Consider the following 27,088-nt stretch of genomic DNA (forward strand, 5'->3'; position numbering starts at 1 on the left):
TAACCACATCTGGGTCTTGCTGTGTTAATGTGTCAGTATTTTGGTTTATCTGCTTACTGGTAGTATGGGGCATATGGCAAATCCAGTAGTGAATGGGCCAGGGCAGATCAGACCCTACCACATGGTGGCCTCATAGGGAATCTTAACTCTAGTGTGTGGAATCCGTGAAAAGTGTGCCTTGCTAGATCAGATTTTCATTTTATGTGCTATGGTAAAAGCCACCTCTTATAACTTGGAACAATCTCCTCTTCCTCTCTTCCCTTTCTGCCTCTCTCCATGGCCTCCATTGCTCAAGGGACGATGGTGTGGGTTTGCTTTGTCCATCTCACTTGGATGACATCATCAAATAAGCACTCTGTACCTCTTCATTGAGACCCCTGAGATGACCTAATGTTTGATGGAGCTGAGAAAAAAAAGAAACCAAAACGACCCAATGGAACATAAATGCTGATTTTAGTTATTCTTGTTTGATAGGAACGATGAACTCAGTTGCATTAGCTTGGCCACATGACTTCTTGAGAGGCACCTTTCAGATATGGAAACACTTTAGAGGGTTGTGTTGAGCCTCAAGAAGACATTGAGCACTCAATTCTCAGTGACCAATGGTTGACCTCTTTTGAGACATTTCCAACTGGAAAGGAGAGACAGGTCTTCCTGCCTCCCATGGAACCTCATTTTTAATGATGTGGCTTCATGAAGATGTGACCTAAGGAAGAACTGGGTACAGACAATGCTTTTAATCTCACTCACCTTATTCTTCAGTTATATATATAAGCGTCAAGAAACCAGTGTTAGCTAACAGCACTGTTTTCACTGCTAAGCAAAACTTCGGGAAGGGGCATCCTTTGATAGAACATTAATGAACCAATTTTCTGTCAGTCTAAATTAAAACCTACACTGCTTCCCTTTTCCCTCCCAAGCTCTGCTCTTATAGACTTACTCCAAATCATCTTAAGTGGTATAAAACTGATGGTGATTGGTTTTAATATTGAAAACCTAAAATTAATAAATGTAGTTTGGACTGCTGCTCCTGTCCATGTGTTCTTTTATGTAGGTTTATTTAAAAGCCAAACAACACTGCTGCTTCCAGAGACCCTTTGTTCTGGTCTTCATTATCAAAGCTGATGGAATCAGGTTTGGGACCAAGGCTTATGCCCACGAAACTGGCCAACTATTAGGCAGAAGAAGCATTTCTTTTCAGAGTAACCAGTATAGATAGTAAGCAAGATATGTATATAAGCCAAGAAGTATTTCCTGTAAAGGAGTAACCAAATAATTAGTTGATTTTGACATGATCTTCCCATAGACATAGTGGCAATGGAGCAAAGATACACTTTTCCTGAATTTTGAAAGAATTTGAGCAGTTCTTGCCTTGAATCTGATGTCTGTCAGACCCAGAAATTTCACATACATTCTCTGGCTGGCACAGGGTGGTGAAGGGTGAACGGTTTGGGAAATGAAGAGGTTTGGGATGAATGGCACTGAAATCACTTTGAATCTTGGAGAATATTTGGAGGGGGATCCCTCAGTCTGACTCCCTTGTGAGTCAGAATCAACAGGGAGCTCAGTAGGGACCCCGATGGGTTGAGTTAATGTGGAATGGGCTTAAATGGATCCATGGAGTGTTCTGAAGAGGAGGGGGTTGGCTCTTCTCAGACGAGGGAGGGGATCTGGATTCCTTGGTCCTTTGGGTAGAAGGTCACTATGTCCAAAAGGATTCTTTGAAGAGTTGTTGCCCATCTTTGTCTCTGAGAAGCAGAATAAAAGGGTTGTACTTGTAAGAAGTAGAGAAGAAGAGGTGAAGTTAGGAGATCTCCATGGCTGTGGCTGAGAATTAATGATGCAGAAAGGTTCTGGAGCCCCTAACTCTGGTTTTAAAGGTCAAGGGTTTTCACCTTGCCTAGTAAGCTCCTCAGCTTACCAAATGTCTTTGATCACATTGCTTAACCACCCTGAACCTTCATTCCCTTACCTGTAAAGTGGAGATAATGCTTGTTCCAGAAGATTGTTAACAGGATCACACGAAGTAATAATATCTAGCATCAAGACTCACATAGCTCTTCAGATGTTCCAGGCCATTATTACTGCTTCTGGTTCTGTTACAGTGGCTGACAGGGGCAAGATGGTAGTGGCCATAGAAATGTCAGGTTGGAGACATCAGAGCTGGCATAGAGATGCAGCAGAACTGATTGAAGGGAAGCTACCTACAGAGCACCCAGTCTGACTCCATCCACAGGCTGGTGCCTGGTCACCTAGAGGACAGGATGGGTTGTGACAATAGCACCTCCCTTGGCTTCCGGGGTGACACACATTTCATCCTGGAGAGGCTTTTGGTGGGAGCCACAGCCGGAGGAGGATACGGATGTGGAGATAGTGTCAGAGTGAGTTTCCGCGGAGCCTGTAGAGGGTCGGAGGCTGCAGCCCCTCGGCCCCATGGCCTGGTCCCTGAGCTCCTTTCCCGGAGTTTCTCTGGCTAGTTGTAGTGTTTCAGCGTCTTGCTCAGGAAGTCTGGTTTTTAACTGGTAAAAGATGTTATTCCAATCGTCTGTTTTCATTCCCTTCTCTGTTTTTGATTGTCCTCTCCTCTCCCACCAGCCTCCCACTCTGCCCCCTACACACCCTGCCTGCTTTCCAATTTTAGCGATGTTACCAGGGCAGCTTTTCAGAAAGCCTGCTTCAGTGGTTCTTGCCTGGGCTGCTTCCACCGCGGCTGTGTGCTGGGGACCATTCACTGAGCCTCAGCCATCGTGCCCCATCTGTTCTTCTGGCTGCGGCCACCCAGCATCTGTGGGGGGCGGCGAGGGCTGAAGATACCCAGACAAGTGACGGGGAGGACCTGCAGCAGGGGTGCCCAGCAGGAGACACCCACTGAAGGGCTCTGATGACCCCCAGGGGTGGGGGGACAAGGTGGGAAATGATCACATTAAAATGAAAAGATCTTAAACGTGATTTGTGAAGAATTAAATTTCTTTCAAACTGCGTTATTACTCATAGGAATTGTATCAATCAACAGTGAGCACTAGATTGCTGGATCAGTCAGAAAATATTGTTGCTGCTGAAGAATCAATGCTAATTGAATCATTAGGGCATTATTACATGAAACACAGATAGCTTGTGATGATAACTCTCTGCTCCGCTTGGTTGGTCATCCTCCAAGAAGCAGTGACACTCTGTACTGTCTGATGCCTGGCAGGGTCTCCTTCATTACCAGCTTTCTCATTGGACTTAGGTGTGTAGTGGTTGTGGTAATATTTCTCTATTAAAAAAAAGAAGAAGAAGATGTAACACAGTCCTGCTTGAAGTTGGTAATAGTGAGCAATTTTGACAAGGAAGAAGGTTAAAGAAGAATTTGTATTATATTTTCCAAATCTCCTGGTGGGGTCTTTGATAAGTGAGCATGCAGCTGCAACTTTCCTGAAGTAGGCAAAATGCAAAAAAGTGATTAACCTGAGCTCAGAATATAAGGCAGGGCTGCAATGGGGGTGCTAGGTGCAGCCTGGCCACCCAGGTCTGAGCCCTCAAGTTGGCTAGAATGGCTTCTGAAGGGGCAAGATATTTTGTAAGGTCTTAGAGGCTGGTGTTAGAGCTGGGTTCCCTCTCCATCCTCCAAAGACTCTGATATTGGCCTTTCTGCCTAGAGGTGCTGATGGGTATAAGTGAAGGCAAAAGAGACTTTCTTCATCCATATCTGGTTTTTAGCAAATAGTAAAGTAGGCCACGTTGGCCTCAACCTTCCCTCCTCTTCCACCTCTCTTGTGGCCATTTCTCTTGTCCCTCCATGCACCCTGCTGACCTCTGGCAGCCCGAAGCCCCTACCTGGAACCCTCACCCAGGCCGCCTCTCTCACTTAATGGGAGTGAAATTGTTCTGAAATTCCCCTCCCTTTGTGGGAAGACCCCACCAGGCCTGGATTTCCAAATCCCCTCATCCCACCATCTCAGTGGGTGTTTGGGCCCATGTGAGGTTCCTTCCAGGGATTATACTTGCTTTTGAACAAGAGGTTTCTGGGAATGTATGACCTAACCCAAATGGAATGATCCTTGAGGGGATTTCAAGGGTTTCTTAAGTAATGCACAGACAGACACAGTTCACATAGCCAGTCCTGGCTGTGTCTAGGAGGTATGGGGTGGAAAGAGGAGAGGTATTTCCTTGAAGGCTCACTGCAGCCTTCTTTCTGACTTGCATATGGCCCTGAAGGCCTGATTTCCCCCCACGTGTCAAGGAGCAAGTGAGCAGGACAGCGTTTGTTGCACACCCACTGCCGCACCGGCAGGGTGCTCTCATGTAGATCATTCACCTAACACTCAGAAGAATCCTCGGAGATAAATATTATTACCCTCCCCTCATTTTTGAGTACGAGAACACAGAAGCTTTAGCATTAAGTAACTTGCCCAAGATCATGTAGAAGAACTAGCATTCAAATCCAAGTTATCTCAACCACAGGCTTTTCTGTCATACCACATTATTTTTCCTCTCTTCCGTTGTCCATCTTCCCTTTACACACACACACACACACACACACACACGCACACACACACACACACACACACACACCCTTTCTCTCATTTGATTCTATCTTATACTTGCCTGCTGTAGTCTTTACTCCTTGTCACGCCCACTCATCTGCAAGACCTCCCGGTCATCTTCCATGTTCTGGCCCCCCTCCATCTCCAAGCTCCTCTGCCAGGGTGGTCATCTTAGGTGTTCTGGCCCTCGTCCACCCCTTCCCACTCTGTCATGCCAGCAGCCCTAGTGGCCAGCGCAGTGCCAGGTGCATAGTAAATATCTAGGGATATCTAGGGGATGCCTCCTCTTCCTTGCTGCGTCTGCCCAGTTCATGTGCCAGTCCTCCACATCACCAGCTTGCACCAACGGCTCCTTCTCTGCTTGCCCTTCTCAGCTCCATGGTGCTTGCTAGAGGCCAGTGAGCAAAACAAGTAGCGAACCTGTGGTGGATGTAGTTAGTGATTATGTACTTACGGGCAGAAATATTACAAACATTTCTCCTCTTTGCATTGCCCTTGGCCACCCTGGTGGAAGAAAGTCTTTATCATGCTTCCACTTTACATGGAAATACTCTATCATTTTCCTCATTTGCCCGGGTAATTAGTTTTTCTGTCTCCTCCACAGTGGAACTAAAAGAATTGTCATGAGGTGCCCTGAGCTATGCCTGTGTGTTTCCTCTTTTTTTTCACATGCAGAGTACCCCTTCTATAAGACTATCTTGTGTCAAGGTGACCCCTTCTGAAAAAGCTTAAAGGTAACTCTGTGTGTGTGTGTGTGTGTGTGTGTGTGTGTGTGGCTTGCACACAAGCCAGAGAGCAGGTGAGCAGAAGAGAGTGCTTGTGTGGGGGAATATACATGTGATCCATCACACAATGTAAGAAGCCTGGAAAAATAGGTCAGAGGAATGACAGACCCCACTGTCTATGCCGTAATTCTGAGGTTCATCCAATGTCTTAGAAGATTAATGAGTGGGGTTTCGAGTCGCTTTGTGCTTTCACGGGCTGAGCAGGGGCAGGTGGATCATTTCTGACCCATTAACCCCCCCAACCCCCCTCCCCCTCCTGTTCAGCAGCCGTCTGGGGGAAAACCATAAATTCTGCCGTTTGTCTGTCCTTGCTTGCTGGACACCTAATGGGCAGGATCGTGAACGGGGGTAGGGGGGTAGGTTCTGTGGCAAGATTCTTCCCAACTTGGTGGTCTCTGCTGAGAAAGCAGGGATTTGGGTCTGGTTTTAGCCCTGATGTTTTCCTAGTACCTAGAACACAATAAGCGTTTGAGACAGTTGTGTTGAATGAATGAATTTGCAAAGTATTTCTCCTCGTTTTCAGTCACGGGCACCTCTGCTCCCTCTCTGCCTGAAGGCAGTATTACCATGCCCTGTCCCCTGGTCCCCTGCTGTCACCATCATCACTCAAGATCCTCCTTCCATAACACAGCTTCATTTTTTGATCCAAACATCTTCCAGTCCTCTACTTGTCCCTGTCCCCATCCGCACAGCCCCTCATTCCAGTCAGGCTTCTGCTTCAGGGTCACTGCATGGCCGCACTATTTTCCTAGCCTGCCTCCTTACCTCCTGGGATTCTCTGTGGCCTTCAGGTCAGAGGTTTCAGAATCCCATGCCTTCGAGAGCCAGGCGAGAAACGTATGTGAAGCAGGCCTCCCCCAGCAGGGAGAGGGTTTGTATTCCCATAGATGTGTGCTCATCCCCAGTGTGGCAGGAAAATGGCAATATAAGAATCGTGAAAAATAGCCTCTGACACTTGGCCTCCAGGTTGGAGAAACAGTAGGGGATGGAGGAGTGGTGACACACAAGAACACATGTTCCCTAAAGGTGTAGCTGCAGCAGATTATCACCATGAGGGAATGTCCACCTATTGTCACGAGTCCTTCTGATTTAAGAAAGGTAATATGCATTTTTGGTGAAACCTAATGCTTCATAAGTGTTGGCACACAAAAATTTTTAAAATAACTATACCAGCCAAATATAACACCTCTGTGGATCATGTTGGCCTGTTGGTTGGGGGTGTGTGACCTATGCTCCAAAGAGTCTTCCTGGGCTACTGAGGCCTGACTGGCTCTTTCCCTTCCCAAGTGCCCCTAGAACTTAGAGAAACAACATCACGTGGTAGGAACACCACTGGCCAAAGGGTCTGGAAACCTACTCTCTAGTCCTGGTTCTGCTGTTGGCACCTGTTTCCTCATTGGTAAGTGAGAGCAATAATATATGACCTGTTCAGTTGCACGGCTTATAGTTTTTGAGTGTTTTCCTATGCATGATTTCACCTGACCCTCAGAAGAACCCTGTGTGGTAGGCTTGACAAACGTTCTTGTTCTTAACTCAACAGGAAAGAACTGAAGCTCAGATAGGTTACGTGTCTTACTCAAGGTCGTGCAGCTTATAACTGGTAGAGTTTTTTCCAGTGTTTGGGTCTTTTCTCCTGAGGTTTGGTGTTTTGTTTTGTGAGAATGGGATCCTCTTTCTCGGTAAGCTGTTAGGTACTATCCTTAAGGAGTGAGAAGCTTGTTGTTATGGGGGTTATTATTCATAAGGTGGATGCCATACATTTCCTCATTGTTCAGCACTCATTGTATGGCATGGGAATTGATCTTGGATTATTCGATGTGTGGTGATCTTCTCTGACCAGGCTGTGAGTACCGGCGACAGGGATGAATTCTAGTACAGAGATGTCTGTAGAGCCGTTTGGTAAGTAATTGCTGACAAACTGAATCAGGAAAGTGGTGATGCCCTCTGAGAGTGCCATGCAAACCAGGCAGTGCCTGAGGATTGTCAGGACCCGGTGGCCCTGGGACTCTCCCTGCCCTGCTCATAGTTGGCCAGGAGCCCTTGGTCACAGATGTGGTGTAGCACATGTGGCAGCCTCCATGAAGATGATCGCCATCCAGGATCCCTGAGTTGGGAGATGGGAAGGAATGAAGTGGCCTGGTGGCATGTTGTAGTCTGGCCTGGGTTTGATGAATTCTCGGTGGTAGCCAGTTTAACTCCGGAGTGTCAGGTTTCTTCACCATGAGGCCATCCACAAACCCAGGCTAACAAGGCCTGCCTCCTGTGATGGTGAGCAGAGCTAAGGAAAGTTCCATGTGCTAATACACCAGAACAAGGCCCTGCACTGATAAGTGCTCAAACGCCGGGCACCTCGCACTGTCCTTTGTTACAGCAGTATCACAAGGGCGCTGTTCATCTGCTTAGGCCAGTGCCGGGCACTGAGTGCCTCTCTGCAACTGTTAGATGAGATTCCCTCAACACAAATATTCCTATGTAACAGTACCTGGAGGAGCCTTTTAACATGAGATTTTACGTAGATAGTAAAAATGAGTGGAAGACAACTAGGTCGACATAATGGAAAGAGAATGATCTTCAGTTTGCTTGAACATGGGGCCAGCTTTACACAATGGTGGATATGCATCCGAGTTATGATAACATTCCAATTCATTTTTGCTAAGGAACTGGTTAAAAGCTCCAGGCGGGGTGATTAAGAACGTGCTCTCTGGATAGCTCCAAGACATTCCCCTCCCTCTGGATCCGTCCCTGCTGTGCTTTGCTAGGATTTCCTTTTCTGTTTCAGGCCTCCGGCCTCCTCACTCTGAAGTTACATGCTCACTCCAAGACTCTTCTAGCTACGGCCTTCATTAATTACATTAAGAGGCCTCTAGCTTCCCAGTGTGCTTTGCAGAATGTTAGCTGCCTGCTTTGCTCATGACCACTAGCCTAGGAATGTGGTGTTGACTCTGGTTGCAGCTCTTTCACCAACAGAAGCGCTCAGGGCCGGAACCTGGATTCTTCACCCGGCTGGGAAGGGTGTTTCCCAAGGGGGAATGCCAGGTGAAGACAAACCTAGCCCTTTTATCCTTCAGCCCGGCCCGGCCGCCACAACACTCTGTAAACCACGGACAGCCAGCTCCTTCCAGAACAGCTCCTCAGGTACCAGCCGTGCTCACCGTGGCTTGGTCAGTACACATTCCCCACTGTGTTTGGACTTGGAAGTGTGAGCGGAATCCCAGTGTGTAGGGCTCTGTGAGGAAAAGGCCCGGGGGTAGGTGGTGTGAGCACCTTCCTCCTGAGGGCAGAGCTGTGGGCCTGTTTGCTCTGTGCGAGGGCCCTTGTGGAGCAGCTCAGAGCCCAGTGTCGAACTCCCCCACAGGAATGTGCTGGGGATTATTGGTTAATGCCAGTAAAGCACTTGAGCTATAAATGTCAAGTTTAGTGTTAATAAACAGGGGGATTAGGTTCATTTATGCAAAAAGGAACTCCCTTCACAGTGGACATTGCAGGGAAGACTTGACTTTTATCAACAAAAACAAACAGTCAACTGTAAACCTAGCTCCTTCGAGCCTGAGGCCTCCATCTCGTCTCTTACCCTGACATCCCACTGGCTTTCTCTCACTGACTATGAACTCTGCCCCGCTGCTGAGCTGATTGCCTAATTGTGTTTGTGTGTTTGATGTCTTTTGAAATCAAAGTGTCTTAGGAAAGTGTTGAAAGAAGAGCAAACAAGGCAGAGAGATTGCATGGCTATGTGGAGAGGCCCACATGCTTTGTGCCACCCTGTGGAATAGGTGCTGTTCCTCAGGATTCTGCATACTTTAAAGGAGGTGCTCCAGTTAATGGTCTTCTATTCTTCTACTTTGTATACAACAAAACTGAAGCTTAAGGATTTTAACAAAACGGAAGCAGCAGGATTTGCTCTGAGTTCATTCTCTCCAAGAAGCTTCTTAGGTAGGTTTTTCTCAGCTCAGTTCTCCTGAGGACATCTTTAGCACACGAGTACTCAGCCATCCAGTGTTGAAGTTTCTGCTGATGGGATAGATAGTAAAGGGAAGAATCCTTACAGAATCCCTGGCCAGGAATTTGCTGGGTGCTTGATAAACCTGTCCGTGTCAGGTGTGTGTCCTCCCATTTCGCAGACTAGGCAGCTGAGGCTCAGAGAGGGCTATCTAAGTGTCTGAGCTCACGTGCTTTGCACTGCCTTCCTTAAAGGCAGCAGTTACCATGTTTGTTTGTTTTTATTTTATGTTCTGTTAAATCCCATAGCACCTATTATAGCTGCATCGCCCTTCCTCTGTGACTCTAAAATCTGAAAATCTCTGAAAAATGGCAGTTCAATCACTATCCATTTGGCAGAAAACTTGACCAAACTCATTTGGGGGCAGAGTGACCTCAACTGACACAAGGGCAGGTATTATCTCTATTTCACCTGCTTAGAGTGACTATTCATATGTTCATGGTATGAGTGTATTGACTTGTGGGGTCCTTTGCCCTGCTGTGGTATTATGTACAGTATACACACACATGACCTTTCTAGAACCTGAAGCATCCAGAATTCCAAAATATGCCTGGCCCTGAGAATTTGCAATGAGGGACTGTGGCCCTCTCTAAGGCTCTGCACCCAGCAAAGCACTGGCCGCCCAGTGTCACTCCGTTAGCGGAGGGCTCAGTGTGGTGACTGTCCCGCTATATGCCTGTAGCAAGAGAGTCATAGAAGCCAGGCTCCCTGTCCAGAGTCTTCATTAGGCACTGGCCATATGGTGTTGAGAGGAAGGACCAGCAAAGAAAGGAAGAGAGGGAGCCTGGTGCAGATGGCCATGTATGTGGGTGACAGCTAAGATGAAGAATGTCCATGGTCAGTGCCACAGGAGGACAATGTTGGGCATGAATGTGGGTCCCTATAGAGGGGACAGGCCCTGATTAGGCAAGAGGATAGAGTGGGGCTGGGGGTGGGGGCCGGGGTTTCCAAAGCTGGGACACGACATCTAGGCCCAGGAGGGAGGGAAGCATGGGAGGAACAGTGCTGGCCAGGAAGGGGCAGGTTCTGCAGGCCTTCACTGCCCGGCGGAGGAGTACAGACCCAGTTCTGTAGCCATGGAAGCTAAGAAAGAATTCTGAGCCAAGAAATCATCTGCTGAATATAGTGCTTTGCTGAGACTTTTTGGATGGCAGCTCCCAGGCTTCCCTTGTCCCGTAAGCCATATCTCTTTTCCTGAAACGTATTTGGATAACCACTAAAACTCACAGTTTACTTTCCATGGAATCGGCACTATTCTTAATACGTTAGTTATGTAACTCACAACACTGCTATGAGATAGATACTATCATATTCCCATTGTATAGATGAGGAGACTGAGGCACAGAGTAGCTAAGAGGTTAGGTTCATTTCCCCCGGTCCCGTGTGTTGTGAGGGTTAGGGCCGTGGTGAGGACCCAGCCCGCGTGGCTGCTGCATCTGTAGTTTTAATTGCTACCTTCTACCCTAACCTGTTCTTCCACAGATCCCAGCAGTGACTTGCTTAAAGTCAGTGCTGTATCCTGGGTATGGAGCTACCCTGTAGCTCTACTGATGTCAGCGAGCTCTCTGTCCTTGCCCTGGAGAACATGAGGCAGTGGAAGGGGGTGCGTGAGGGCAGGTGGTGACCAGGGCACGTTAGACAGATGTGTAGGTGGGGCAGATGGTGATGTCCTGAAGTTGTGACTCAATCTGTAAGAAGTGCAAGTTGCTATCTTCAAGGAGACCAGTTCTTGGAGGTGACAGCCTTGTGCATAGAAGGTATACCCCGGCTTCTACCTCTCCCATCCACTCCGGGATCACTTGTCTCCCCTGCGTTCCCCTGTGTGTCACGTCCTGGAATAGCTCCCCCAGAGGTAGAACTAAAATTCACTCAAAATTGAGGAAAGCTAAGACTATAAATTAAGAAAGGCTATATCAATTTCCTTCCTTTAATCCTTGACTCCTGAAAATTTGTAGCTTCTCTAATTCATTCTGTTTTGTCTTGTGCAGTTTTCACCCTGATTATTTTGGAAACAAATCTTATGCTCTTCTTAAAAATACGCTGGGGGTAGGGGTGGCTTTGCCTAACCTTGCTTTCTTTATGTGGTCACAGCACATTTGATGAAGGTTGGAGCACCCTTGCATTTTCCCCGGAGGTCACCTGTGGATCCCCTGCACCTCCTCTGCCTTGTCAGCTCCGTAGGGTCTGTCTTTCCTGTAAGTCTGATGCTTCTTTGTCCTTGTACTCCATGTTCCCAGTGGGTTTCATTAGCTAAATTCACGTGTGCCGAGATGCAATATAACCTCTGTTGCGAGATCCCTCAGGGATTGCTGGGGTGGAGAAAGCGCCCTCGTGCCACATGGTGATGGAACGTCCTGTGTTAACACAGCAGGGTGACGGCGGGCATCCTCTGGGTGGTCACATTGTCTCTATGGCTGAGCTCTGGGCTCCCTCATTCTTCTGGTGAAGGGCCAGAGTGGGATCCGATTTCCTGCTTCTTCCTCTTTCTTTCCTGTGATGGCAAGATTTTGCAATGGGACAAAGGAATCTTTGCTGAAACTTGTTAAATCTTCAATCACTCATTCTTTTTTCTTCTTAAACCCCAAACTCTTGCCAAGCCTCTTTGTCCTTCCACTGAATTCTCCGTAGCTTCCACTTGCTCTCATTTCACCTGCTGCTCCTTCTCTTTGTTCCTCAAAGAACAAAGGGGGAGGAAGACGACTTGAATTTTAGTGGCAAAGCAAAAACAAAACAAAACAAAACAAAAAACAAACAAAAACCACATACACACTCACAACACGAACAAAGGAGAAATAATGCTGTGACCACTGCAGAAGGTGGACAGATGGTTGAGAACCTCTACAGACCAGAGAAAAACCTCTCCCATTCTCAAAAAGAAAAAGCCATTTCTAAAATTGAGCTGGATTATTCGGTGCTTTTGTTTACTCAGACCTTTCTTTAACTCCTAAATTCCACGTGTATGTGTGTGTGTTTCTTTTTTGTTGGGAAAGATAACAGCACAACAGTGTCTCTAACCTGGGAGGGTTGGCTCCTGGTAAAGGAACAAAGTGCAGTAGTCCTCCTGTTCTCTGTTTCTACTGTATATTGTTTTGACGTCTTAGCGCAGTGTGCCCGAACGGAGTACCATGGACAGGGTGGTTTAAACAACAGACATTTGTTTCTCACAGTTCTGGAAGCTGGAAGTGCAAGATCAAGACACTGGCAAGGGCTGGATCCCTAGATTGTAGAGAGTTTCCTTCTCACTGTGTACCCACAAGGCCTTTCTTTCCTGGGGTAGTTGGCTGAGTAGAGAAAGAGAAAGCTCCCGTGTCTCTTCTACTTATAAGGTCAGTAATCCCGCCATGGGGGCTTACTCTGATGACCTCATATAAACCTAATTCCCTCCTAGAGCCCCACCTCCAAATGCCATCACATTGGGATTAGGGCTTCAACATATGAATTTCCGGACGGATGTGGAGACACAAGCGTTCAGTCTGTAACATTTGACTCCTTCCTGGCTGATGGACTCTTCTTTACAAACACAACCAGTGAACAGTGTCTCTTTCCTGCTCAACTCCTGACCAGCTAAGGAGAGGAGCAGATGAGTTTGGAGGCCAGAGTTGGAATGCTGGGAATGTCCATGATGTCCTTCCAAGAAACATTCCTCTACAGCAAGGCCAGGGACCCAAGGGAACATCTCTTTCCATTGTGAAGGAGCCAGGGCCCATTACTGTGTTCCATTTTCCCATGTTTTTATTAGCAAACTGGAAGTGAGACGTTAAGCCCATGGTGCCATAGAAACTGACAGATGATGTGTTGCTAAGTGACATCCAGGACATGCAAGAGATGATTCTGGAGCGGGTATGGCAGCCACAGAAAACGTAAGCGAGTCCTCCTCTCTGTCTGGGGTTAAGCAAGTGTGCAGATCTGCGTCAGTGCATATGTGCTCACACTGACTCCAAAGTCTCGGTGGGCATCAACTCTTGAGGAGAACAGCATCCCACTGCAACTTTTGCAAGGAGCTTGGGAGAAGTGAACCAGAGAAGGGAAAGAGATGCGGCCTCGTGGCTGTAGGGCCTCACAGTATGGAGGTGAGAGGAGTGGGCCTCAGAGTCGACAGCCATAGGCTCAGTTATGGCTCTGATATTTGCCAGCTCTGGGACCTTGGACAAGTGACATCAACCCTTGATCACAATTTCTCCATCTGTAACATGAGGGGCATAATAGCACTGGTCTCACAGGGCTGCTGTGAGGATCCCCTGTGGGACCCAGCTGGCACAGTGCCTGGCAGATAATAGGCCCTCGGTAAATTCAGGTTGTCCTTACTCTTGTCACATGTGACTGACATCTCAGTTGGGGAATCTTGACTTACAGTATGCTGCGGAGGCTCTCCGAGAGGTGAGGCATGCACTCTGGAACCAGCTTGCCTGTGTTTGAATCCCAGCTCTGTCACTCACCAGCTGTACAACCTTGAGCAAGCTATCTGACATCCGTGGGCCTCACCCTTCTCATCTGTGAAATGAGTATAAAGAGATATATACCTTATAAGGTTATGGGGAGTAAATATATGTGAAGCAGGAGTTGGCAAACTGTAGCCCACAAGCCAAAACACCACCTGTTTTTGTAAATAAAGTTCTGGTGGCACACAGCCATGCTCACTCATTCACGTATTATGTGTAGCTGTTTTTCTGCTACAAAAGGAGACATGAGTGGTTGTGACAGACACCGTCTGGCCTACAAATCCTCAAATATTTACTGCCTAGTCCTTTACAGAAAAAGTTTGCCGACCTCTAGTTGTAAAAGGATTAGATAGTGCCTGGCACGGAGTAAATGCTAGAGGAGTGTTTACTGTTATCCCTTTACAGTTTGTGGTGTCTAGGCTCCCCTGTGAGTCTCTACACACAGGTTATGATCATTCCCTTCTTGGAGGGGATCAGAGGACTCAACTGACCTGCCCCAGGTGGGCCAGGCCTAAAGTCTAGTTCAGGGCTCTGGTGGAGGCCCTGAATTAGAGACAACCGCCTTGCCTTCCTTGTGATTCCTCGGGAACAGGGCTGTTTCTGTCAGTCCATCTGTTTCCACTCTTCCCCCACAGGCCCTGATGGCACATCACACAGGGCCTGGCTTCAGGGGCACCTGCTGAATGGATGCCTCCTGCCCCCTAGCTGCCCAGCTCCCTGCACTGAGCTCTCCATGTGGGACGTCTTTATCTTTAGCTCTGGGTTGTTCACCTCCCTGACTGCTGGAATTGGGAGGGCTTGGCTACTTACCATGGTAGAAACTTTCCTGCTTATGCCCATAACATGGAATCCAGCCCAAGAACCTCTCCATCCCAAGACCTTTAGTCAGGACTATGGGTATGGCTGATGATAACTGATCTCTGGGTGGTTCATTGAGGACCTTTATATCCATTATCTCACTTGATCCTCACAGCAAGGGACAAGGTGGGTGATGGTGTGCCTGTTGGTTAAGCTGAGAGAGACTGACCTGGTACTCAAGGCGTGTGTTGAATGGCTGAGTCAGACATGGAATCCTGATCTGCAGCAAATTCCAGCTGTCTCCCTCCCCCAGCCGGCCTCCTAGCTTGATCACCATGGTGGTGCCAATGCCATACCCTCCGGCACTCATTCCACTGTCTAGTGACTCATTGTCCAATACCTCTTCTTTGGCTGTAATGGAAATTCTATGTGCTTTAGGATTTTGTTCTACTCTCGGTGGAGATGAAAAGAAGCTCCCAGAAAAATAACTGATTTTTATTCTTTGGTCCTCATGGTGTCTTCTGCCCAACCAGTCTAAGCTGGCTTTTCTGTCCTTATGGGTTTGCTGGAAAAGTATCCGTCCCACCCACCAAAGTCACTTCTACCGTGAACTGCACTTAGAACTTCCAGGGTGAAGCAGAAGGAGGGACAGTTCGCTCTGAGTCAGCACAGCTCTTCTGTAGAATAGTCATGTCACTTTTGAAAGTCCTGAGTTTGACATGTGTGCACATGCATGTGTGTCTGTGAATCCTCCTGGATCGTGTCATTTCTGCCTCATCAATAACTAGGGAGCAGAAAACCATCCCTGAAAGCTTCTGAAGAGCACAGCAAGCCATGGAGTACATTTACAGTCTTACTAGGCCATGGAGAGGAAGGGCAAAGGGAAGTCAAGTCACCAGCAGAAAATGTGGTTCATTCGACCTGTTTCTTAAGGACTGCAGTTCAGCCTAGGAGTGGACAGTTGATAGCTAGTCAGAGCAACACCGAACTTTCAAGTGTGATGGTATGAAATGGCTCAGACAAACCATGCTGAAACCTTCCTATGAAAAGCAGGTGCTGGGGGTGGTTGGTGGGGAGAAGCCCCTCCTGTAGATTTCCAGCAGAGGTTTCCAGAGAAGGGAGGTTGAGGTAGTTCAGCAAGGCTGCCAGGAAGCAGCCAGACGTCCTCCTGTTTACCCAAAGGGACCTGCCACAGCCCTTGAGGTCCCCACCCCCGACCTTCCCGGTTCGGTGGAGTCCTTCTAGATGCTGCCATTGCAAGTGTGACCAAACTCGGCCTCGGTCCCATGTGAATGTATATATATGACTTCTGCCGGGTAGAGCAAGAAATCACTTTATAACCCAAATGCTCTTTTGGTTATGTCTCTCTTGGACAAATAATCAGAAACAGCTTCCCTGAAGCTCTGCAGAGGATGGAATCTTCCTAGCCTCCATGAAGCAAAAACAATTCGGGAATCAGAACAGAGTAAGGGCCCCGGGGTGAGAGGTAGGGCTTTGCAAGGACTACTGGCACCACCTCTGATCGACCCTAACTCACTTCCTTTCCCTGGCCTTTGGTTTCTGCATCTCTGAAACATGGCTAATGAAACCCGTTTCTTACTGCAACTCCACACACCATGAAAATTTATTCTCTCATCTGCAGCAGGCTGAGGCAATGTGGCCCACCACATAAAACAGCTTGAATCCTCAAGCTTGGTGGATGAAGGTTGTTTAATGAGTGAGGCTGGGTAGCCTACTCCATGTTTGTCCTGCCGTTAAATTTTTTATTGTTATTTGTGAAGTATCCACTGGAGTTCAGGAAAAGTCTGCACACCACTAAATCGAGTGAGCTCAGCTCCTGCTGCAGTTAAAATTAGTGCTCTAACTCCAATTAATAATGATTTTTCTTTCACCAGAGATGGTTGCTTGCATGGATGTATTATATGCTGGGGAGCTCTTACGGGGCCTGCTCCCAGTGTGTAAATATTCAGTCTGCCTAAAAAAGAAAGTCCAAAAATGGGCTGGTTTATTCAGAGTGGCCTCTGTGATCTGGCCACAGTCAAGGGCCTCTTCAAATCATCAGCTCTGATATTATACACAAACATTTGGGTCTCCAGGATAATCTGGAAAGAGGATGCAAGAGGGACAGGAGGGCAGAGTCTTGGGTGGGAGGTGCAGGGGGAGAGGCGGGACAGAGAAACCCAGAAAGTCAAGAGCTGAGGTTGGGAGGCCATGAAGCAGGGTTGAAGGCTTCTGCCATGATTCATGGCTTGTCCCAATGCACAGTCTTTACTGTACATGAGGAAGCAAGACAAAAGTGATGATCTTTGAATGTCAAGGTTGTCTCTGTAGGTGGTAGAGGCCTCTTTGTCCAGGAGATTATTCCACTGAGAGCAAATGCCAGATCAGATCGAGGTATTTGTACATGGACAGCTGTATGTTTTATACACAGACCTGGGAGTCAAGCCCCTTCTGTCTTCTTTCCAGGCTTCTGCTCCTTCCCACTTACTTTTTTTTTTTTTTAACTTCCCAAGATCTTTTTGGGTCTTTCCAAGGCCTTCTGTGTCATCACTTAGAGGATGTCCCTTAGTTTGGATTATTCATGAGTTTAACTTAGCCCCTTCTGGGACTCTCTTTTGAATCTACTAGGTCCTCATTAAGAGCTCACCAAGTTGCTGGGGTAGGCTCTGGCTCTGTGGAGAAATCCGACAACAGTCTCACATTTTGGTTGGGTGAGTAGGTTTAAGTCTGAGTGAAATATTAGGCAGCCCTTTGTAACCACCCATCTAAGCCACATTCTCCAATTTAGAATTTGTTCGTAATGAAGCTTTTAGTCTGATTTCATTCTGTGTGTCTCCTGTATTATTTTTTAATTGGTTCTGAACTCGTAAGAGGGAAGAAAGGACGATTCATTTTTGGCCACCACCCAAAGCCTCAGAACTCCTTCCTCGATCACTGATTATAGATGGCTCTCTGAGCAGCTCTGGGTATAATGGAGGCAAGGCAACACTGAGGACCCTTTTCTCCCTCCAGAGGACTATTTAGAATTCATAAGAACCTAAGTCTATGGCTCCTGTTTTTTAGAACATCTGTCATAGAAATGCTATAATTTTCCTCTATCTCTGAAATAATGATCCCTGCCTGAGAGGAGGGCATTGAAGAGTAAATGAAATAGCACGCATTCACACATACTAGGTCATCAATAAATGCCCTCACTGGTTGTCTATGTCCCAGTTAAATAGTACTTGCTGTCAGAAAGTTCATTCTGATGTTCATGCCTGTCTTGTTACAATTGAAGGCCGTTTCTTTTGTCTCTTTGGGAGCGATTTATAAGCTGAACAAATGATGAGAAAACCTCGTATCCCATATACCTGGTTTAGGGGACCATTTGAAAGAACCTCAAAACCAATAGAGAGAATTATTCCGAGAGGGAGAAGAAACAGCCAGGGCATCCAGAAAGGGGGGCGGTGCATCTGAAGGAGTTTGGCCAGTAAACATGCAGTCATAAGCTTTAAGGTATGCACTGGCTGACTTCATCTGGGCACTCTTTTTTTTTTCTTTTTTTCATCTGGGCACTCTTGAGTTTGGCTGTGTCTCACTTACAGCAAAGACTGACAAGGTCTGGGAGAAGTTGCTGGAGGTATCCTACACTGATGTATAGCTTTTTCTCCTACAACATGGGATGCAAAATCATCTCATTTTTCTGGAACTTTACTGTATGTGTCCAGTACTGTGCTCATCACTGTGGAACCCCTAGACAGGCATCCATACTCTAGTTGCTCAAAGATGGGAAGGAGGAGAATATCAGTACAGAAGAGAGTCTTAAAGCAACAGAACTCTGGGGCGCCTGGGTGGCTCAGTAGTTGAGCATCTGCCTTTGGCTCAGCTTGTGATCCTGGAGTCCTGGGATCGAGTGCCACATCGGGCTCCCCACAGGGAGCCTGTTTCTCCCTCTGCCTATGTCTCTGCCCCTCTCTCTCTGTGTCTTTCATGAATAAATAAATAAAATCTTTTAAAAAGTGCAACACAGAACTCTGTCAATAGCAAGCTTCTTGAGGACAGGGCCTGCATCTTATTTATCTTTATAACTCCTAATCATCAGGAGGAGCCCTTCTGATTTTTTTCTTTCTTATACAGGGCTATACTCCTTTTTTATTTTAGCCCTGGATGTGTACCCTGTGATCCTGAGTTTTCTAGTTTTCTAGTTTCTGAGTGGAGGTGTGGGAGTATGGACAGCCAGCTTCAAGAATGAGCCCCTCCCCCTTTGCTCTTGTGTCTTTTCCATCTATGCTGCAGTAAACCGATGCAGGTGTGTGTCGGGTCCCACCCTGTGCTAATGATTGTTCGGGGTCAGGGCTTCTCCTGCTGCTCACCTTTTGTCCACTTGACTATTAAACATCCACCTGAGAGGATGAGGGAAAAGGAAAAATCTGATCAAAGTGCTCCATTTTGTTATATTTGGCATTAGGGTTGCTCTGGAGTCAGGGTTGAGGTCAGCTTTTTAGATTCATCAGAATCTCTGGGGAAAGGAGAAGATTCACGTTGAGAAAGTTCCTCAGGAGATTCTAATATGGCCCACTCCCCATCTTGAGAACTGTAGATTCATTTCCACTAGCAAGAGAAAGATCGTGTATTATCCCTCTCTCCTCTTTTCACATTGGCTGGTGATTGAGGAATGGTCTTTTTGAGACTCATCCCAGAGGTTTTTTAAATGAGGAGACAAAGCTTAGCTCAGTACATTTCTGAAGAACATATGCTTTGATGCAAAACTCGGGAGTGACAGCCTTGAGTTAAAGCAACCATGATCCCCCATAAACCTAATGGTGCTTTGGCTGTGGGAAAGTAGTCGCTTTGGATGCAGAGAGCTTGGATGCCCTCCCTGGCTTCACAGCTGACCTGCTGTGTGACCTTGGGCAAGTCAGATTTCCTCTATTTGCCATCTGTAAAAACAAGGATAAAGATGCTCGCTACCTACTGGCTTTACTGAGGTACTGAGAGTGTGTGAGATCACAGCATTGAGTGCTCACAGTTCTGCCTCAGAAATAAAGCCTGGTTATCAGGAAAGCATCATTCCCCAGGTGGTGGGAGCTCTGAGAATCTATATAAGGCTTGCAAATTGTCCTGGGGTCACCCCAGGGTATGGAAGGCAGGTTCTCCCTCCAGGTCCAGGCCTACTTACTAATGCCCCTGCCTGTCTGCACCAGCAGAGAGGAAGGGATGTCTGAGCTGTCAGGAGGTGGTGGGTACAGATGGTCTCTGGCTGAACCAGAGGGAAGTGCCAATCAAAGAAGGTTGGCTTCCTCAATTAGAACTCGGAGCAGATGGGTCTGAGGCAGCCAGAGGGGCACTTCCCAGTTTACTGAGTATGTGATAGTGAGCTGGCAGCCTTCAGAGGACCAGAGAGGTCACCCAGTTCATTTCCTTTCTTTGAGGAAGGGCATTTTGGGATAAATCTGACAGATGAGAGTCCTCATTCAACAGATAGTTAATAGCTTTCCTGTGACTAGAGCCGTATGCTATGGGGATGCAATATTAAACATGATAAACCTGACCCTGACCTCACCTTACAGATGTTAACCATCACACCCACTGCTCCCTGCCTTTTGCATAGGAATTGTGAGTGGGGCGGCAGAAGGAAAGTCCTATATCCAGATTCCTGGATCCCACCCCAACTACTGGATCAGAACATGGGGGGGGGTGTTTGATTCCAGGAACGTACATTTTTAATAGGTTTCAGAGTTCATTCTTGTGCGTGTTAAAGTTTGATAACTGATCATCTTCTCTGTCAAAGCAAAAAGTGATAAGTGACCTCCTGACCTGACTGGTGTCTTAAAAATGAATTATATATGCACTTGGGATGGCTTTGCTAAGTCTAGTCTCCTGTGAGTAGGTTGCTAGAAATCCTCCCCCTCCTCAATGTTCTGGTATATGGAAAATAACAGCTCAAATCAAATGAACTAAATGAGCTTGTATTACCTGCCTAGCTTCATGCTACTCCAAAAAGAAATGTAAAAGCTATCATCTTGGCCCCTGATGAGCTTCCAGGGTCCTTGGGCTACTAAAACATACCAGTTACCCAGTTAGAGATGTGGAGAAGATGAAGGGCCAAGATGCAGGGCAGATGGAGTTCCCAGGCCTGCAGAACTAGACCTGATGGGGGACATGTCGCAACCATATCTTTTCCAGATATGCTCTGATTCCAGTCTGATGACCAGAGTCCTAACCTACTGAAGAAGTTGGAAGAGTATCCTGGGGAAATTCAACAGACACAGGTGTAGGGGAGTTTGTACTGATGAAAAAGCTCTCCCAGTGATTCTGGGGTGTTCTCAGGTCTGGGAATCAGAACACTATCTTTTTTAGTACAGAACACTTTCTCCTCCCATTTAGTTCAGGTCTTCTCTGGGCACAAGAATGTCAACCTGTCTACCCCTTCCTGTTACATTAGTTGAGTAACAAACTCTGAGATCACAGTGGCCTAACAGCAGCTTATTTAACTCACTCATATAAGTCCAATCAGGGTCTTGGGGTGTCTCTGCTCCTTATATCTTGAGGCATTAAGGTTTTCCTGTCTTCAGGAAGTAGCTTCCAAGGAGGTGGCGCCCAGCAGCCAGCTAGCCAGAGGAATGAGCAGGGAGGATGATGGTGGCTTTGATGGGCCAGGCCTGGAATTGGTTGTCCCTTTCACTGAGGTTCCCTTGGCCAGAGCTTAGTCATGTGGCCACATCTGTCTGAGAAGGAGGCTAAGAAAGGTGGTCAACCAGAGTACCCAGGGCAAAGAGAACTGGGTCTGGTGAGCAGCCAACTCTGCCCTAGCTCGCATAGTCTCTAGCGCAGTTCCCTCTTCCACAACTCTTGAACCATTGTCATTGATCTCTCCTCCTCTAGATTCTCCCAGGCTCTCAGGCAGTGAGTTTCTCAGTGAGTTACACCTCTCCAATCTTCAGATTTCTTTTACACTCATCAGAGTTGCAAAGAAAGCCTTGAAATTATATATTCTTTATACCTGTCTCCTCCTTCCCCTCATTTCTCCTCTTCCTGCACTTCATTTGGTCATTCTCTTAGGCTAAACTATATGAAATCACTGATATTTGACATTTTTTTGCCCTACAAAGATGGCATTTTCATATGGTTCATATGGTTCAATTAACATTATACTCTTAGCTTTCTCCTGAGAGAACCCTAGATCTACCTTCAGTAAATGCATTCCCAGTCCCCAGGAGGCAGAGATTTCTTTGAGAATCAAGCCAAAGGAAGGAGAGAAAAGATATAGGCAAGCTTTGCATTCAGCGCTTTTGCCTGAAGAGTTTTGGGTCTGCCCAACTAAGAGTAAGCTCTCATTTCTCACCTCTGCCTTGAACCTTAATAATAACATCTTATTTCTGGTTATGTACTAAAAGTTTTTATATACATATTCTCATTTAATTGCTTCGAGGAGTCACCTTCTCCATTAATGAGATAAGAGAGTTATATAATAATTTCCTTCTTTAGATTAACTGCCAGGAAACTTAGGCTAGCATATGAGATTAGTCAGAATAATTGTATTATGCCTTTTGCTGGTATACTTTAAAAATACTTATTAATTTTTCATAATTGTCATTTTGTCTTTTTTATGTGTGATTAAAAATCTCTCAAGTCCCTTTTTAAAAATGGTGTGGGGTAAAACAAGTAATTTTATCATAACAGTCTTCTTAGGAAGACTTTATTATTGTAATATATATGGTGGAACTGAGGTGTATAAAAAGAAAGAAATTCTTCTGAGCCTCACTCAGTGTGGTACCTGGAACCGGGTGCCTCCCTCTAATATTTTTCCACTCCATGATGCTGCCTTGTCCAAATGGAACATTACCACTTTAATCACCTCCCTCCCAATTTCACATGACTCAAAATTTAAGAGACTGATTACTTTCTATCCTATTTATTATTATAGATGCAGGAGCATCATCTAATTAAAAGGAAGTAATTTTTTTTATCAAGTTCTGGTTAATTTTGTTCCATTAAAATGAATTTTTAAGTTTTCAGAAGAGGAAGAGAGGCAAAAAGCCCTTTTAAAAAGTAGAATTGAGAGATGGGTTAATAAATAATGTTATGAATTCAATATGAATTAACTTGTATATGTTTTAAATTCCAAAAATCAGTGGAGGAGATGAAATTACATTCATGAGTGAGCATGATTACTAACAATGGCTTTTCCTAACTGGAAGTGTTTTACATGGGCCTGGGGAAATCAGATAGCTCAATCAGATATTTCCTTTACTTTCTTGTTTTGTTTTTTTTTTTTTCTTTTCTGTGTGGAGGGAAAAAAGAATTCAGGGCTATAGAGAAGCCAGGAAAGGTTGCTTAAAGCCCAAAACATGGTCTTGAACTAACATCAAAACTCACCTGGGAACCTACATGAAATGCAGATTCTTGGGCTTTGTTCCAGCTGACAGAATGGGAATCCTCCTCCAACCTTGGGACCCAACAATATGTATTTTAACAAGTGCACCAGGTTTTTCTAATGCAGGCTAAATTTTGTGACCATTTGGCTTAAAAAAACATCAGCTGGAAGCCACTTCTTCATTTGGTTGGGAACCAGGTAGTTAAAACATCTCTGAAGGAATTACAAATACTAATGAGGAAAATTAATATCTTTGTCTTAAAACAAACCAAAAAAAGAAAAAACAAAAACAAAACCCTCCATGAATTAGTGGTTAAAGACCAGAAATAAGTTACTCTGAAGTGTCCAGTGAGAGCTAAGAACGGGACCGAATTTCTGAGGGTCTCTTGACAGGAGGAAGTGGTTGGGAAGCCTGCCTTCTGTGGTCAGAAGCCTGGTGGTATTGGATTAAGAACTCAGCGGGCAGCCCGGGTGGCTCAGTGGTTTAGTGCTGCCTTCGGCCCAGGGCATGATCCTGGAGACCTGGGATTGAGTCCCACATCAGGCTCCCTGCATAGAACCTGCTTCTCTCTGTGTCTCTCGTGGGTAAATAAATAAATAAAATCTAAAAAACCCCCAAGCTGTCTCGGATCTAGGTGTGTAACCTTCTTTATATAACTAGGGCAAGAGTTGTACTTTAAAAAAAATTATCATTAAAAATTAGCCAATTTATGCTTTAAAAAATTTAGTAGAAAAAGCATAGGTAAACAGCACTATAAACTAAATTCCTGCTTTCTTGGGTATTTTGGTGTTGTACTTTGAGAACTCCTCTTTCCCAGCTGGCATCCCCAGGTTGCACACTCACGTCCAGAAGAAGGCAGCCACCTCGGAAGGCATTGGTCCAGCAAGGTCAGCGTGGAGGACAGCAGGCTGCCTGCTTCTCAATGAGATCACTGACTCCTGCTGTGCTGGGCCCATTGGCCTGATAATGGGCGCTTGGCTGACACAGTCCGGGTAAGGAAAGAGGAGTGCAGGTGGCCCACAGAGGCAAGGACCTGCTTCTTCTGCCTCTGAGGCCGTAGGCCTGTCTTGGACTTAGTGTGGTATAATGGTCCAGAGGATGGATGTGGGATCCATGTGGAAATTGGCTCAAGTTGTGTTTTCGACCACTTTTTAGCTGTGTGATCTTGGACAAGCCATTGCCTCTCTCAGCCTCAACATTCTCGTTCCTAAAATGGGGGTAATTATAATACAGACTTTTCAGGATTTTTCTCAGAATTAAATGAGTTAGAGAAGCAGTTCTCCACCTTTTTGGTCTCAGGACCCCTTTATACTCTCAACAATTATTGGACTCCCAATAATTGGACCCAAAGAATTTTTATTTGTGTGGGTGATAGCTATCAGTGTTTACTATATTAGAAATTAAAACTTAATTCATCCCTAAAGCCTCATTACATGTTAATAAAACATCTTTTTAATGAAAAATAGTTGTTTTCTAAAACAAAAAATTTAGTGAGAATGACATTCTTTAATGTCTGGCTTAATGGAAGACAGATTCTAGTATCTGCTTTGTCACCCAATATGATGCAATATCATGTGTTGTGTAGTTATGCAGCCTCTGGAAACTCCATGGTGAGACTATTAAAGGGAGAAAGGGAAATAACATTAGAATTACTGTGAAAATAGTTTTAGGCTCACAGCAGCACACTGAAAGGCCCTTAGGCACCCTTCTGAGGTTCCCTGGGATATACTTTGAGAACCACTGGGTTAAAAAATCATAAGAATTTACTATACTGTTTTGCACATGGTAAGCACTAGATAGTAAATTATAGGTGTAAACATCACCATTAGCTAGGGCACTGCATCAGAGACAGTTTCTATACATATTAGGGCAGAGCACTTGAAGAAAGTGAGGCTTTGCTTCCTGCTCCCTGTGTGCACAACCCACATACCCAACAGGTGCCTCTGCTGCTGTAGCAGAGCAGTCCTGTGACATCTCATCTGGCCAGTGAGAACCCTGAAAGGGCCTGGATTGTTTCAGGCTGCAGTGCCAGGATCGTGCACATGTACTAATATGGAGATGATGTTATGTGGGCGTCACAAAGATGCCTTTGCTCCTAAGAAGCAAAGCACTCGCCTCTCCATCATCTTGTTTGTCTTCTCGGCATCCCCGTGTCAATCTGGTCCCACGGTGAGTCAGTGCCAGGGCCAGGACTTGAATCTAAGTTTTCTGACTTAGAGCAGAGTCAGGTAAGGAGGGAATGGGCAGGATCAGCGGAGGCCTGCCAAGGGGCACAGTGCAGTGCTTTCAGGACTCATAGTTGTAGAAGCAGAAACTGATCAGCTCAGCCTAGTGGATGGTCAGTCACCCTGGAGATGCAGGCCCAGAGCCCAGCAACATCCTCCCATCGGGAGACTTGCACACCATGTTACAATCAGCTGGCACTCCCAACTACCTTCCCCTTGGCCTTTGAGTCCAAAAGCCATAATGCAAGCAGTGGGCTGAATGCTGTGGCAAGCTACTGTGTTGGCATGTAATTTAGAAACTCTTTTCACTTAGCCATCTATTAAACACCTGGTGTGTTTTCAGTCCCCTATCTGTTTCCTCCCTCATCTGCCACCAAGGGGAAGAATAAAGGGACCCTGACCAGTCAGAGGAGGGCTCAGATTTGTGATTGCAATAGCAGTCTTTCTTGTGGCTGACACCTGTGTCTCTGGCACCGGCCGTGGGGGTGGGGGTGTGCAGCCATAGGTGGAGGAGGAAGTGCCAGGAGTGGGGACCAGGAGTCTGACCTGTGTCAGTGCCCATGGTCAGAGAAGACTGGCCTCTGTGGATGGCAGAGTCAGAGTTAGCCAGACTGGAAATGGAGACAGCCAGGAAGTGGCCCAGCAACCAGAGTGATGCTTCACGGGCTCAGGATCAGGATGAGCATGTCTAAAAGATGGGACAAGTGGTAAGAGTCCAGAAAGCTAGTGGGAGCAGGAAGGAGTGACAGCATATAGAAGATCAGAAACATGTGGCAGATCTGAGAAATGGCTTCTGGCCCCTGCTTTTTAAGTATTCTCTGGGAACCTACAGGGTAGGGGCTATATTCATTCACCAAATATGTATTGAGTACCCATTATGTGTCAGGCATGTTTGTAGATACATCAGTTGTTATGGTGAATAAAACAAACAAAACTCCCTTGGGGCACCTGGGTGGCTCAGGTGGTTAAGTGTCTGCCTTTGGCTCAGATCATGATCCTAAGGCCCTGGAATGGAGCCGCACATCGGGCTCCGTGCTCAGTGGGGAGTCTGCTTCTCCCTCTCCCTCTGCAGCAACCCCCTGCTTGTACTCTCTGTCTCTCTCTCTCTCTCTGTCAAATAAATTAAATAAAGAAATAAAGATAGACAAAACTCCCTGCCTTCAGGGAGCTTTCATGGACGGAGAAAAAGAATAGGAGAAAATAAAGGAAAGAAGAGTAAAATGTATTGTATTAGATACAGAGAGGGTATTAATGCAGGGAAGGAGACAGGGTGTGCCAGGATAGGGGTTATAATTAGAGAAGATGACATTTGAGGCAAGACCTAGAGGGGATAAGGAAGTAAGTCTTGTAGATATCAGTAGAAAGGGGATTCAAGGGCAGAGGGAACAGTAGGTGCAAAGGCCCGATGCTGAGAGTGTTTGAGGAGGAGGGGGGAGGCAGGTGTGGCTGCAGCACAGTGAGTTCTTTGAACTGAGTTCAGTGAGGAGCAAGGGAAGAATAGTTAGAGCCTTATAGGTCATTGGGATGATTATGGCTTTTACTCCAAGGGAAATGTGAAGCTTCTAGAGGGTTTTAAGCAAAGGAGCGACATGATCTGATGATGTTTTAAAAGGGAATAGAAGGGGAGGGTGCTGGAGCTGATAGAAGCAGGAAGATCAGTCAGGAGGCTAGATCAGTAGTCCAGGAGGCAGATGTTAGTAGCTTGGACCAGGATGATAACAGTGGAGGTGGAGAGAAATTGCAGGATTCTTGATGTATTTTAGAAGTATGGCTGCCATAATTTGCTGGTGTGTTGAATGTTAACTATGAGAGAAAGAGGCATAAAGATCAACTCTAAATTTCTTGGCCTAAGTAACTGGAAGGCTGGAGATAGCCATGATCTAAGATGGGCGAGAGATGGTTGAGAGTTGGGGAAGTCCAGGTGTTGGCTTTTGGAAGTGTTTAGTTTGAGATATACAAGT

General features: G+C 46.2%; 1 protein-coding gene and 1 long non-coding RNA gene across 44 annotated transcripts in view; both read left to right on the forward strand.

Moving 5' to 3' along the window:
• The window catches only part of LOC140617710 (uncharacterized), a 50,838-nt gene extending 47,575 nt beyond the window's left edge, over positions 1-3,263 (forward strand). For all 3 annotated transcript variants that reach the window (XR_012017897.1, XR_012017898.1, XR_012017899.1), the window contains 2 exons: positions 475-2,381; positions 2,596-3,263. This is a non-coding gene — a long non-coding RNA (uncharacterized lncRNA). The remainder of the gene's footprint in view (positions 1-474; positions 2,382-2,595) is intronic.
• Positions 1-27,088, forward strand: part of CACNA1C (calcium voltage-gated channel subunit alpha1 C) — a 746,185-nt gene that overhangs the window by 270,246 nt on the left and 448,851 nt on the right. The gene's annotated exons all lie outside the window — the stretch shown is intronic.

This window comes from Canis lupus, chromosome 25 (genome assembly GCF_048164855.1).
Source record: "Canis lupus baileyi chromosome 25, mCanLup2.hap1, whole genome shotgun sequence".
Classification (NCBI taxonomy): Eukaryota; Metazoa; Chordata; class Mammalia; order Carnivora; family Canidae; genus Canis; species Canis lupus.